The sequence below is a fragment of the Aedes albopictus genome, chromosome 2, assembly GCF_035046485.1.
Source record: "Aedes albopictus strain Foshan chromosome 2, AalbF5, whole genome shotgun sequence".
Classification (NCBI taxonomy): Eukaryota; Metazoa; Arthropoda; class Insecta; order Diptera; family Culicidae; genus Aedes; species Aedes albopictus.
The window spans coordinates 187,995,154-188,009,779 of record NC_085137.1 but is presented as its reverse complement, the minus strand read 5'-3'; the positions used below and the strand labels follow the sequence as shown (position 1 = coordinate 188,009,779).

At 36.6% G+C, this 14,626-nt stretch overlaps 1 protein-coding gene across 4 annotated transcripts in view; it reads right to left on the bottom strand.

Moving 5' to 3' along the window:
• Positions 1-14,626, bottom strand: part of LOC109419092 (uncharacterized) — a 48,201-nt gene that overhangs the window by 31,456 nt on the left and 2,119 nt on the right. Inside the window, exon 1 of one of the 4 annotated variants that reach the window (XM_029873530.2) lies at positions 3,324-3,531. The exons of 1 other annotated variant lie outside the window; for it this stretch is intronic. The gene's annotated coding sequence lies outside the window, so the exon portion shown is untranslated. Of the gene's footprint in view, positions 1-2,141; positions 3,291-3,323; positions 3,532-14,626 lie in introns of those variants that run through there. 2 more of the 4 variants (XM_029873528.2, XM_062850851.1) reach the window with 2 other exon arrangements.

Here is a 14,626-nt window from a genome sequence, read left to right as displayed (position 1 = left end):
GTCAAACATTCATGCGTAGCATGAATACTAGATACAATATGAGGTTCGAAATAACTGTATTACTTCAACATGATATCCTAGAGTTGGATTTAATAAATGAAACTTTTATAAAAATGCTCTTTTTCAGTAGAATATACGATTTATTAAAAGTAGGCCATCAAATCCTTAAGCCATTGCCTACCTTTAGGCGTTATTCGCGGTTTGGAGGATTTTAATCTTAAAATAACTCAAAAAGTACATAATTTGTAAGAATTTGAACAACATATTCGAAATCAGCGACCCCGAATTTAGTCAGTAAGAGTATTTTCAACCCAAACGAGCATTGATCACTGACATGATCAATGTTACCCCGAATCAACAAAATCAAAAATTAGATTAAAAAGTCTATTTAAACATGTTTAAAAGTTTTACAATACTTTTCCGAGTAGTTTAACACATAATCAGAGGGCCAGTACTTGTTTTAAAAATATAAAACATGTAACATTTGCTTTAACAAGAGAATTATTCAAGAAAGATCGAAAATTCTGATCATTGTTACCCCGGATTACGGTATGTAATATTTCAGTAGTTATTGTGCTGGTAGGCTCATGCGCATCCGAATTTACCGTGAATATTGGGGTTGCAGAATCATAAAATTAATGCGCTTCGAAAATAGTGAATATTATCATCTTGGAATGAAATAAATCAATTTGTGCATTTAGTAAAACTATCTCGAACCACAAGAAAACTCAGCAGAGAGAGTTTATTTATGTCAGTATGTTATGAAAATAGAGGCAAACTATCAATTCATTGCTTATTTAAGCAAAATAAACTATTTTTCATTCACGTAAGCTAATTATTCAATATGGCGACGACCATAATCAGCGAAAATAAAACGAAAGCAAGTTTACTTTCATGATGACCGCAATAAACCTAGCAGTGTCGTAGTTTCTGCTTTTCCACCAACAGATGTCGTTACTAATCGAACGGATCGCTATCTGTTGAGAGTTTTAACAGTTTTATTGTGGCAATAATGATTGCCAGAAGGTTTATATATCGGAAAGTTTTGTTTACTCTTAAAATATGTCTTTATGAATATCTTCAAGTATACTATAAAACATTTTATCAATGGTTTTCATAAAAGCAGTCATAAAACTGTGAGTTTTAATTATTGCTGTAATAAAACCTTAACAAAAATCAAAATTGTTACTTGGGATAGGCTCTCTTTACGCTTCATGCGTTATCACAGTGCTCTTCTTAGGGCGCTGTTTGAACCCATTGTTGTACGCTTTTGCGTGTATGACGATCCTATTCCCTTACCTGCCCTTTCCCCTGTCATATCAGTTTTCCTTCCCTTCTCCGTCAGGTAAATGATGAACAGGCTCGTGTTCATGGCGATGGCACAAATTTTCCAAATGGAGGAGAACGTGCCTCTGGAGCTGACCTACTGCTACCTGATACCTGATATATTCATAATCAGGGACCCCGAATTCAGTTAGTAAGGATATGTTCAACACAAACGAACATTGATCGCTGAGATGACCAATGTTACCCCAAATCAACAAGGTAAAAAAATAAATTATAAACACTATTCAAACATGTTTTGAAATTTCAAAATATTTTTTTCAATGAGCTGTACACATACGCAGAGGGCCAGTACTTGTTTTAAAAATATAAAACATATAATGTTTGCCTTATCATGGCAATTTACCCAAAAAACAATGGAAAATATAATCAATGTTACCCCAGATTACGGTAGTGTAAATAAACTTCTTGTTCGAGTTAATTGATAAATAGTCAAACAGTTTTATTTGTGATCTTGTCTGGTTATGTAATTTAACGTCTTTCGAATCACCATTAAATACGCCTACGTTTAAAATTGATTTGATATGGATAATGTAGCATATCAATATGGTAGACTAATATTTTAAGCACATCAGAGATATAGAAGTAAGATGTGAGATAAACAATTAAAAATCAACATAAATGCCCAGGACAACGATTCAGCACCTGTGTAGAACCTACAGAAGAAATACTTATTTTAAGACATTCCAATAGGTACTGCATATTTTCATTTCAGTGTTGGTTCACGTATATCTAAACTATACACGTAATCATAAGATGTAGATTTAGAATTTCTTCGAATTATTTTTATCACAAACCATTCATTGCGTTTCCTATGCCATCTTCTAGCGTAAATGATTGGCGTCACCACAGCACACAGTCCCACTATTATACACTTTTTTTTCTTTCTCGATAATGATTTTATTGTATCGAATTGAGTTCACGCGACAGCTTCGAACTGGACTGAAATGCTATGATTATGGTCAATTAAAGTATTCACAGGGCACGAACATTTCAGATTGGGATCAATGAACGTATTACCATCAATCGATCCGATGAACTTTATTTCTGGATTTATCTTCATTATTTTTATTTCTTCACTTTTGTAGTACCACACTATGCAACCATGTTCGTCTGATATAACAATGATTTAATATTCCATCTGCTTTTATGGCCGATTTTATTAGAATTTCACTGCACCTGGAGCACTTTTCTTCGCTAGATGCTGTAATGTAGCGTCTTGGATAGTACCAATTTTAAAGCACACTATAACACAAAGATATCGCCATCATTCACTTACGAGCGCTCGACTAGTCGATTATTGTAATCCCAAAATCCATCACTACTACAGCACTCATCGTATCCTCAAAAGACCATTTTTCTCTCATCACGTTCTGAACGCACTGTGCACGATACGATGTTGTTCGGTCGTCGTCGCGTTGGATATCGCCTCGCCAGTACGCTCGCTGCCATTGATGATGGTACGAAACAGTAGAGTTTCCAAACTTCAATAATAATCATAAACGTCCTGCCAATGTCAATATTGGAATGGACTACATTCTTTGAGTGTGTCCACGCGGTAGGCCATGCGGGAAAGGGGTTCGACATGTCCTGCTGATGAGAGATCCACCACGGCGAAAGCGTATGTCTCCCGTGGCCGTGATGCGATGGATATGGTGGGATAACATTTTTGGGAGTGCGAGAGCAAGCAATAACCAGCGCACCTCGAGTATAGGCACTACACTACTAGATGTCAAGGAAGAAACTACACGCTGAGAAATGAGGTTATGGAAAGCCCGACCGTATGCGCGCGAGGGGTGGTTTTACATAACAAAAAAGCACCAACAGTAGCATAAGCAGTATGCTATGCTTGTGCATGTATGCGTTGCTTGTAGCACTGCGACCAAAATCCGAAACTTTTCCTCGGGAATTCACTCTTATCCAAAGCTATTAGATTTCTATAGCATTGGGCTTCCGATGAGGCACTCCACTGAACTGACCTGGGCCAGGATCAAGTGATGGAATGGTTGAATTGAATTAATCACATGGCGCTGCCCGTACGACACACCGACCGTCAGAGAACACTAGAACTGTAAACACTCACGCTACACAATTACGAGCCAACTAATCGATATCCAATGCATGAAATACACTCCGATTCGGAGTGTAATATCTGTGTGAAGTTTATCCGAATGGACGAGTAGGGTGGGCCAGGATCCGGAACGGGTTGGTTGTATTATAAGTTCATCATTCAATCAGAGAAGAGAATTGTCGGACAAAAAAACGCAAACCAAGCATAAAAGAAGGCGCGGTGATTAATCTTTATCACAACTGGTAACAGATAATGAGAGTGACTGAATTTTTGTTTTGTTGGTGATAAAATCGAAGCTAAACTTGTTGCGTCGAAACTGATCAGCCGATTTCCCGTTAGATAAAGTATACTTTAAATATTTTCTTGACAAATATCTTTTAGTATCACATTCAAACAGCACGATACTTGATAGGACACTTTTTAATAATAATATGGTTTACGGTACCTACTTTTCAACTCGTGAATAATCGATTATTACTAATCCAAAATTGATACTGGTTGACCATCAACCATTGATCTTCAGCTGCATTGCAGTGTTTATCGACTCAAAGTCGAAAGTCGCAATGGAAGCCTAAACATCTCCAAACTCGTGGTGAACTGTCTTTTCTGTTCAAGTTAGGACAAACCTATGTCGCATTGAGTGGATTGTCGCAAAAAATGCACGTTGCGACATTGTCATTATTGTTTCACGTTGGTTGAAATTTGATTCATTGTATTGAATAAGAAATGTTTCTGATAGTTGAGTTGATAATCGATCATACAATAGTTGTCATATGTAGGGTTTGGGTGCTAGTAGTGGACCCCCTGACCCATTTACCCATTTATTTACAAATTTACTTCTGCGGCTTTTTAGCAATGTTACCTCAAAGGATTGTCCTTAGTGATTTTTTGTAACAATTTTCGTGTCCCCTCTTTATGTTAAAACTGTCAAACGTACAACATTAATTAATTATTCCAGTGAAAGACGCATTTGAAAGTATGCATCGACGTTGCCTATAATGGACCCCATTGGGGTCTATCAGGTATTAGAAAACCGGCTTCAGAGGCACGTTATCCTCCATTTGGGTCAATTGTGCCATCGCCATAGTAATAGCCTATTTCTTCATCTACCTGACGGAAAAGAAAGGAAATAATGATAAGGACGGGGATAAGGACAGGTAGGGAAAAAGGAAAAAAAAAACTAAACGTATAAGCGTACCACAATGGGTTCAAACAGCGCCCTGAAAAGGGCACTGTAACAACTCATAAAGCGAAAGAGAGCCTACAGCTCTTTACCACAGCGGGTTAAGAACAACAGAATATCCTGAAGACTTAGGTTTCTAAATCAGTTTCACTTAATAAGTGTTTACCGAATACTCGGAAACGCAGCTGCGCAAAAACTGGACAGTTACATATCAAATGATACGAAGTTCCATAATCGGTTTCACAGCTATCACATGCAAATAAATCAGCTTGCTGAATATTCGCCATTTTATAGCTGAGTCGGCAGTGGCCAGTCAATGCTTTGACCAGCATGATGCAATTCTGCTTTGACATATTAGTTAGATACTTCGCCACCCGATGGCTCAGCACAATACAATTTGGTTTGACGACATGACTCCAAACTATTCCAATATTGTCTGTGTTGAGTGACAGCCCAGGTGTGAATCTGAAGCTTTACCACTTCGATACAGGAATAGCTGGCTCAGGGCCAATGAAGTCATGTGATGCTCCAGTGCGAGCTAACTCATCAGCCAATTCATTTCCAGCGATGGAAGAATGACCAGGTACACATACAAGGTAAACAGCGTTTGCTGAATTCAGCTTCTCGATTTGAGTTCGACAAGCGATAACTATCTTCGACCTGGAGTTGGCCGAAGCAAGTGCTTTAATAGCAGCCTGGCTATCTGAACAGAAGTATATTACTTTGCCCATTACGTGCTGCTGAAGTGCTGATTGCACTCCGCACATAAGAGCAAAGATTTCGGCCTGAAAAACCGTACAGTGTCTACCAAGTGAGTAAGACTGATGCAGCCTTAGCTCACGAGAATAAACACCAGCACCTGCTCGACCTTCGAGAAGGGAGCCATCAGTGTAACATACGATGCCGCCTAAAATACTTCTTTCCAGATATCCGGGAAGGGAATTTCGTGGAAAATGTCCTAAATGGGAAATTACAAGCAAGCAATAGTAAGATCGCTTGGAGCAAGGACAATTTTGTCCCAATTCACCAAAAGTGGAAACAACGAGGTGTGTGTTGATGTGCGGTTCACATGAGTTTCCTCTAGTAGACCGAGTACCCGTAGACGGTAAGTGCAAGAAAGTGCTTCTTGTTTGAGAATGTGAATGTGTAGTGGAGCAACTTCAAAGAGAACTTCGAGCGCTGCCGTGGGAGTTGAAGAGAACGCTCCAGACATCGCCATTAAGAGCCAGTTCGCGAGAGCCGCAACCCCTTCTTGTATCGATGTGCTCCGATTGAACTGAAATTTTCAGGGTATGGTTTTCCATATAAAAGATGATATCTGGCCGATTTTCAGATTTTTCCGTTAGGGGAAAGTGGGGTAAAATAGCCCTCAAAGATTACATGTCTAAAAATAGGTAAAATCACTAAAATCGTAATAACTTCCGCAAAAGTTAACGGATTCAGCTGAAATTTTGCATGGACACTCTACTCCTATGGCACTTCCATTTAAGCCAAGCATTGGATATTCTTTGATATTTAATTTGAAGAAATAGGTTTTTTCATATTTTTTTTGACGATTTTCAGGGCGCCTGTTTTCGTACCAACAGAACTAGGATGAAAAACTGAGTACTACGTTTTGAAGGATTACCCAAGAGTTTTCATTTGATATGTGACCCAGAGGCGCCAACTTAAAAACTTTCGAAAAAAAAAAAATTTTCTCGGGGTATGCATTTTACCCCATATTTTTAGTGTCTGAAGAAGTGTTGTCGCAAATTATGACAGCGTTATTTAACTTTCAAGGGTTTTTCTTCAATATTATTTCAACAGAAAAATGATGACTAAGAAATGCAATTTTTAGATTTTTTCATTTGGGGAAAGTAGGGTAAAACGGACTAACTCAACCTCCTTTCGAAATAACGTTTCTACGATGTTCTCTGATCGGACTCGAATTTTCAGAGTTCTTTATTCTACTCAAGAATAGATTCTTTATTACATATTATTTTTTTATTCTAGAGAGGATAACGGGGTAAAACAATTCTCAGAAAAAAAATGTTGAAAATAATCAAAATTTCAAAACCTACAAATGCTTTGGTAAAACTTGGCGAAATTTCATGAAATTAGAAAAAAAAATCTTATTTTTTATTGCTTATTCAAATGAGCAAGTCTGACAACATTTTGACGTCGAGAAATGTCACAGATCAGCACGTTGTGTGTGATTTACCGGATTCTTTCTCGATTTTTCTTTTGACATGCATCTACGGTTCAATTTTCTCTTTTTTTCGTGAAAGTTGTTGCAGTGCACAATGGTCCACGAAAAAGATTTAAGAGGAAAGATGCATTTAGCGCGCCTTCAAATAATTTTTTGGACAAATATGGTCTACTACAAAGTTGTTCCCAAAAATAAGGTCCTCTTTTCAATGTACATAAAAATTAGGGTGGTCCATATTTTCAAAGAAATTGGGAACCAAACTTTTTTATTTGCTAGAATAACTGTATACATTCTTCGAGAAAGTTGTAGATCTATCAATTTTGAACAAGTTTTCTGAAGACATTTTTTATGTAGCTTTGAAATTGACCGTCCTAGAGGTATTTTTCTGAATAAGCTTGGGGTGGTTCAAGAAAAACCGGTTTTCTGGCGTTAACTTTTTCAGTTTCGATTTTTCATCAAAGTCGCCCAAGAAACACTTGTAGAGCATTTGGAGACGCGTCGTTTCATGCGCTGAAATGGTCTTTATCTCTTTTGGTTCAATAGTTGCAGGTGTTTTTCCTAAAATATCATTTTTTTTTTTTTGAAATGGTGATATGATCGATTGGTGTGTGAAAAATACTTGAAAAGTGCCTATTTTTTTCTAGAAAATCATCAATATATTTTGAACGGAATGACGAATCAACATTCCCAGCGCGCGCGTTATTTTTGTGTTCTTAAAATGGTTCCTAGACAACTTTTACGTGAAATTTGAAACAAAAAAGATAAAGATAAAGGGGGACGCTAGAACAAATAGTTTTATTGCTTTATCTTTTTTGTTTAAAATTTCACGTCTAAGTCGCGTAAGAACCACTTTTACAGCTTCCAAAAAAGCGCATTTTCGTTCGCTGAGAATGTTGCTACGTCATTCCGTTCAAAAGTTTTTGATGATTATCTAGAAAAAAATAGGTACTTTTCAAGTATTTTTCACTTGAGTTACAAAAAAAAAACACCCCTCTTTTTGATATATTTTATAACAACGTTTCTTCTTTTGAATGCGGGCAAAAGATAATTTTTATGATTGCCCCAACCCGTCATAACACCTTTTAAAAAAACTATGCTCTACAAGTGTTTCTTGGGTAACTTTGATGAAAAATCGAAACTGAAACAGTTGTCGCCAGAAAACTGATTTTTCTTGAACCACCCTAAGCTTATTCAGAAATAAATCTCTAGATCGGTAAACTTTAAAGCTACATAAAAAATGTCTTCAGGAAATTTGCTCAAAGTTGATAGATCTACAACTTTCCTGAAGAATGTATACAGTTATTCTTGCAAATAAAAAAGTTTGGTTCCCAATTTTTTTGACATAATGGACCACCCTAATTTTTATGTACATTGAAAAGAGGGCCTTATTTTTGGGAACAACTTTGTAGAAGACCATATTTGTCCAAAAATCATTTGAAGGCGCTGAATGCATCTTTCCTCGTAAATCTTTTTCGTGGACCATTGTGCACTGCTGCAACTTTCACGAGAAAAGAAGAGAGAAAATTGAACCGGAGATGCATGTCAAAAGAAAAATCGAGAAAAATTTGTAAGTTTTGAAATATTGATTATTTTCAACAATTTTTTTTTGAGAATTGTTTTACCCCGTTATCCTCTCAAGAATAAAAAAATAATATGTGATAAAGCATCTATTCTTGAGTAGAATAAAGAATTCTGAAAATTCGAGAACATCGTAGCAACGTTATTTCGAAAGGAGGTTGAGTTAGTCCGTTTTACCCTACTTTCCCCAAATGAAAAAATCTAATAATTGCATTTCTTAGTCATCATTTTTCTGTTGAATTAATATTGAAGAAAAACCCTTGCAAGTTAAATAACGTTGTCATAATTTGCGACAATACTTCTTTAGACACAAAAAATATGGGGTAAAATGCATACCCCGAAAAAAAATTTTTTTTTTCGAAAGTTTTTAAGTTGGCGCCTCTGGGTCACATATCAAATGAAAGCTCTTGGGTAATCCTTCAAAACGTAGTACTCAGTTTTTCATCCTAGTTCTGTTGGTACGAAAACAGGCGCCCTGAAAATCGTCAAAAAAATTATGAAAATAACCTATTTCTTCAAATTAAATATCACAGAATATCCAACGCTTGGCTTAAATGGAAGTGCCATAGGAGTAGAGTGTCCATGCAAAATTTCAGCTGAATCCGTTAACTTTTGCGGAAGTTATTACGATTTAAGTGCTTTTACCTATTTTTAGACATGAAATCTTTGAGGGCTATTTTACCCCACTTCCCCCTAACGGAAAAATCTGAAAATCGGCCAGATATCATCTTTTATATGGAAAACCATACCCTGAAAATTTCAGCTCAATCGGAGCACATCGATTCCACTTCCTTTGGAAAGGGGGTCGCGGTTCTCGCGAACTGGCTCTTAAGCACATCCTCTGGGGATGGCCTAACTTTGAATGCATCGTTCTCATTTCGCCCTTTTGCCACCACACAAGACATCTGTTCGGATTTATACGGAAGAACCTCTCTGTAGCGTTTAGGGAAGATTCAAATATTACGTCCATCGTTTTTCGGGATTTCTAGACCCCCACTTCCCCCTCTGTCACGCAATTTTCCTATACCCAATACACATACTGTCACACTTTTCTAGACCCCCTCCCCCTCCCCCAAATGTTGGACGTAATTTTTGGACGTTACCTTACTGGAAATACGCTCAAAGCTAAAAAGAAACATTTTATTTAATTAATCGAAATTATGGGTTCAATCAGACGTCTTACAATTTAAGTTTCTCCTCAAAACCACCTTACAACAGTCTTGTCCTGCACCTCTTCCAAACTGGTCAATGCTTTTTTCTAGCGCCTAAAGACAGTCCTTTATAATTTCGTACACCTAACTCAAGGCACAATCGCAGTGCTTACTTCTTGTTGAATTTACTCATAAGAAAACTTAGATGAAATTCAAAAGAATCTATTGTGCACTCGTAAAGGACTAACCTAATCATTTTAAAGATAAAGAATTATAGTTCATTTCATTTCGTGTTTAAACGCTTTTGTACATACGTACAATTTCTATAACTAGTTCAGCTTACTCTCACCGATCGCTTTGCACAAATCAAATAGCAATAAATTTCAACAATCTAATTCAATTAAACTCTTCAAACTTCATCGACTACGCTATATCTGATCAGACCATAGCCAAAGCTTTTCTTCTACCTATTAATCACACGATCTGGCAGACAATGAGCAAACGGGCGAGATGAGCTCACATTTCATTGCCTATCTTATTTGCATATCATGGGACGCAGAGGTTCGCAGTACGTTGGATACCTAGCGGTTCATACAACATCCATAGGCCAATATTGGCCGAAAAACAGTTGTGTAAATCCATTTGATATACTTGGGTTTTAGACCTCAAGTGGTACCAAAGGTTCGCCGGCATTGCCCGAAGGCCATACAAGCTTTCTTGAATCTGAACTCAATATGAGATGTCCAGGAAAGCTTGAAATCAATTTTCTCCAACGTACTTTACCTGTTCAGTCACATCGATTTCAGAATCAAAGAGACGCAAAGGTCGAACGCCATTACGGTTTCGCTTTTCCGTAAAAAGAACAATAAATGTTTTACTCGGATTTACTAAAAGGCCATATTGGCGACACCAACCCTCAACTATCTGAAGGGCACTTTGCATCAAGTCGAAAAGGGTGATGATACACATACCAACTAACAATGTTAGGTAGTCGTCGGCAAAACCATAAGTAGGATAACCGCTATTATTGAGTTGCTACGAGATTTCACAAAAGCGGTGACAAGACTCCCCCTTCGGGGCATCCACAAACACTCAATTTCCTAATCCCTGCTAGAAGCAATGTCGAGAAGAGATATCGGTTTTTGAGCATTTGATGAATCCAATTGGAAATCATTGGAGATAAACCATGACTCCGTGCGGCTTCCAATATGGTATCGAAAGGCATATTGTCAAAGGCACCCTCGATATCTAAGAAAACACCCAAACAAGTTTCCTTTTGAGCGAATGCTTTCTTGATATTGTAAACAACCTTGTGAAAAAGAGTCACAGTGGACTTAAGAGATTGGGGTCTACTGTTGGATTATTTACAAATATCTTGGCGCCTATAGTGCACCCCTCATTTGATTCTCATGTTATCTGACTCTCCGCGACTGTGCCTATAGTGGACCTTTTTGAGTGTTCATGAAATAGTTTAAAATAACCGATTTTTGTGGCAGCAGCTAACGTACACAAGTTCGTTTGAGTTTATGACAGCCATTGGCGGAGCTAGCTTTTTCTTTTTTCTTACTCACTCTCCTAAACATACACGAGAAAGAGAGAGACGAAAGAGGAGGCAAGGTGCCCCCTCTTCTATCTTCTTCCTTCTCGTGTATGTTTAGGAGAGTGAGTGAGAAAAAAGAAAATGCTGGCTCCGCCAATGATGACAGCGTCGTCTGCTGCACAACAGTTTAACGAAATAAGTGTGAAATGTAGTTAGGAAATTATAATTAAGTGGGTTTTCAAATTATCACAGAAGTCGATACATTAATGGGAGTCCCTATACATATTTTCATATAGATGATTGAAATTTGTTCACAAACTGTTGCATAAGAAATATTAAGTAGATATATTGGTATAGTAAAATATCATATAACAAACTGCTTTCCACTTCACTCCCATTATTCAAGAGTCTTCTAACCAATTTGGCTTTTGCTTTTCGTAAAAAATCAACTTATGTCAGGTCTTAATCTTACCCAGAAAGTGAATAAATCCAATACAAGACAGTGGGGAAATAGTTATTGGTAAAAAGTGCGAGTGGACGATAGGCCGTAATAGAGAAATTTAACTTCAGTATAATTTTTTTCTTTCCGTGGTAACCAACCATGCGTCCCCTAGATCTCCATGATTATTTGCGATAATTCTCGCAATCTGGGGGAAAGTTGATAATCCTTCAGGATCTTTTTCAATAAAATCGATTACAATGCATATGATTCTAAACAAGAATCTTTAAAACATGTACCAAAGGGACCTCCATCAAGCGTTACAATATATTTGACATTATTTCAATTTGAATTAAAAGTTGTACTAACACATTCCTAATGTAAAATTAAGCAGTTTATTTTAAAATTTAACACTTATTTACGTCTTTTAGCACATCTTGATTTCGTAGTTTACTTTTACGCCGACAACAGGCTTCCCCCACAATTCTGTGACTCCGGGGTCCATCTGTAAATTTAAGAAACTAAATTCATAAATATGTCTATTTTCACTGAATGTTGGTCCACTTCCTTAATGCATCAATTCTTCCTTCTTATCTTCTGAGATTGCTCCCAGTATTCCTTTTGAAGTTTCTTCTGGGATACTTTTAGGAACTCTCAAGCAATTTTTCTATGCAACCGCTTGGAACTTCTTCAAACATTCTATTAGGTTTCTCCGAGAAATTCCTTTTGGGATTCGTCTAATTTGTCATTCCGCTTGGTAATCGATGAGAATTTTCCGAAGAAAGAATTTCTGAGATTTCTGCAGGAGGTCCAACTCGAATTAACCCAGATGTTCCTTTTTGAATTCCTTTGGGAGTTTCTGTGGGGATTCTTTTATGAATTTCATCAGGAATCGGAATCTACCGAGAAAATCATTCTGGGAATTAACCAACACATCCTCTAGAAATTTCTCTTATTTAGAGTTCCTTTGAGATTCAACAAGATGATCGTTCCGAAATTCCTAAAAGTTATTCCTCCGATTTTTAGAATTTCATACGGGAATTCTTGTAAAACGATTTTCCACGGTGTCCGGCCATTTGGCCGAATGCCGTTTGGCCGAACGCCGTTTGGCCCTGGCCGAAAAGGTCGTCTGGCCGACTGCCGTTTGGCCGAATTATGATCAAATCAGTTGATAGGTGAGGATAAACTTCGGGTAACATTGTAGCTGCCAATATGATCATCAGAAATATTTCCTTCTTTTAATCATGGGCTATTCTTTCTAGTTTTACCATTGAGGAATTAGTTTGCCTTTAAACTGTGATTTTTTGTCAGAGATTTTTCCTTCTTTGAATCATAAGCTATTCTCTAGAGTTATTCCACTGTTGTATACAAGTGGCATGCTCACTTGAGTTCATCATTCAGTTTTCGGCCAAATGGCGTTCGGACAAACGGCATTCTGCCAAATGACCCGGAACCATTTTCCACAATCCCTACAGAAACACTTTCTAGTATTCCTCTAAGAGTTCCTTCTGGGGTTGCGCCTTAAAAGGGATTTCTAGGATTTTATCTAAGATTTTTAGATAAGGACCTTCTGGAACTCCGATTTTGAATACTTGTTGGATTATATCTTTATTCGTCCTTAAAATTTCTCCAGGATTTCTTACTGCGTTTCCTCCAATAGCTTTTTTTCTGGGAATACTCCAGAAGTTCATTTTAGGAATCCTCCAGGAGTTGCTTTTGGAAATCCTCCAGAAGTTCGTTGTGCCAATCTTGCAGAAGCTCCTTGTGGGAGCCCTACTGGTGATCTTTGTAGAAATATTACAGAAGTTATATCTGGGAGTTCCTCCTGAAAATCTTCCAGGGGTTATTTGTGGCAATCCTCCAGATATTTTCTTGTGAGAATCCTTCAAAAGATTCTTCTAGAAATCCTCCATGAATTTCTTGTGGGCAACCTTCAAGTTCTTCAAGATTAATACGATCGTATCACCGAAAACATCATCCGATATAGCAAAATAATTACTTTGCCCTACACCAGTTGTTATGAAATTTCTCGCAACATATTATGTCATGGATATGTCGTTTTCATGATACTAAAAACTAATTCACAGTGATCTTCTATTAGGAAGTCGTATTAAAGAAAATATTTTGTTTTCTCAAACAAACCTTACATGTTGTTTTTGATTATGTTGGGTATGTTCTATTTATGTACACTTTATTTTTTAACATACATGCTCAGTATGTTGTTCTATAGGTCACATTAGAGTAACATTTGCAGTTTCATGTTTAAAACTTGTTTTCAATCATGTTTAGACAAAACATAGTATGTTTCGTATGTTTATAATTAGTCGAATTTTGGTTTTCTGCAATATGATAGAAAACATGTGTAGCTCATTTTTTTAACATGGCCATGTTACACTACGGGTCATAGAAATGAAGAATCGATATTAATTACCTACGTAAAAAAAATATAAACCTAACAGAAACTTAGTAATGAATAACTATATAAAAAATGCCAGAAATATGTTACCACAAAATATATGTTTATCTATATAGGCCTATTTAACCGAGCTTAATGTTCTTTGAACCGTTTCAATATATAAACTGTGATATTTATTTGATACTTGATTTTTATTGTCTTTCCGTATTGTTGTGACAGATATCAATCCGTTCAAATATCAAACCAAACATGAGCACCAACAAAAACCACAAAAAAATATCCATAAAAATAATGTCAAGCCAATTTTTAATCATATCTCAAAACATGTATGATACCATGTCACAGAGTGCCATTTAATTTTGTTTCAATTTTTTTGATTATTTATCAAATATCATATTATATTTCAAAAATTTGTGATATGTATGTATATACATGAAATATTCTTGAGAAAAATTAAGCGTGTTTTAGTTTTTGTGTTAAAATGAATGAGTTAGGATGAAAACTATTTATTTATTTTCAACAAAAGTTTTTCAAACCAAAACTTTGTAACTGGTCATACTGGAGGTGAAATAATTTCGATAAATTATTTGGTTTTTGGGGAATAAAGTGGATTCTGATAAGATTGGGAAAATTGCTCAAAACTTGGGTATGACAGAAAAAAGATCCACTTAGCAATTAATGCTGAAACTTCAAAATTTCGCCAAATTTTCACACGT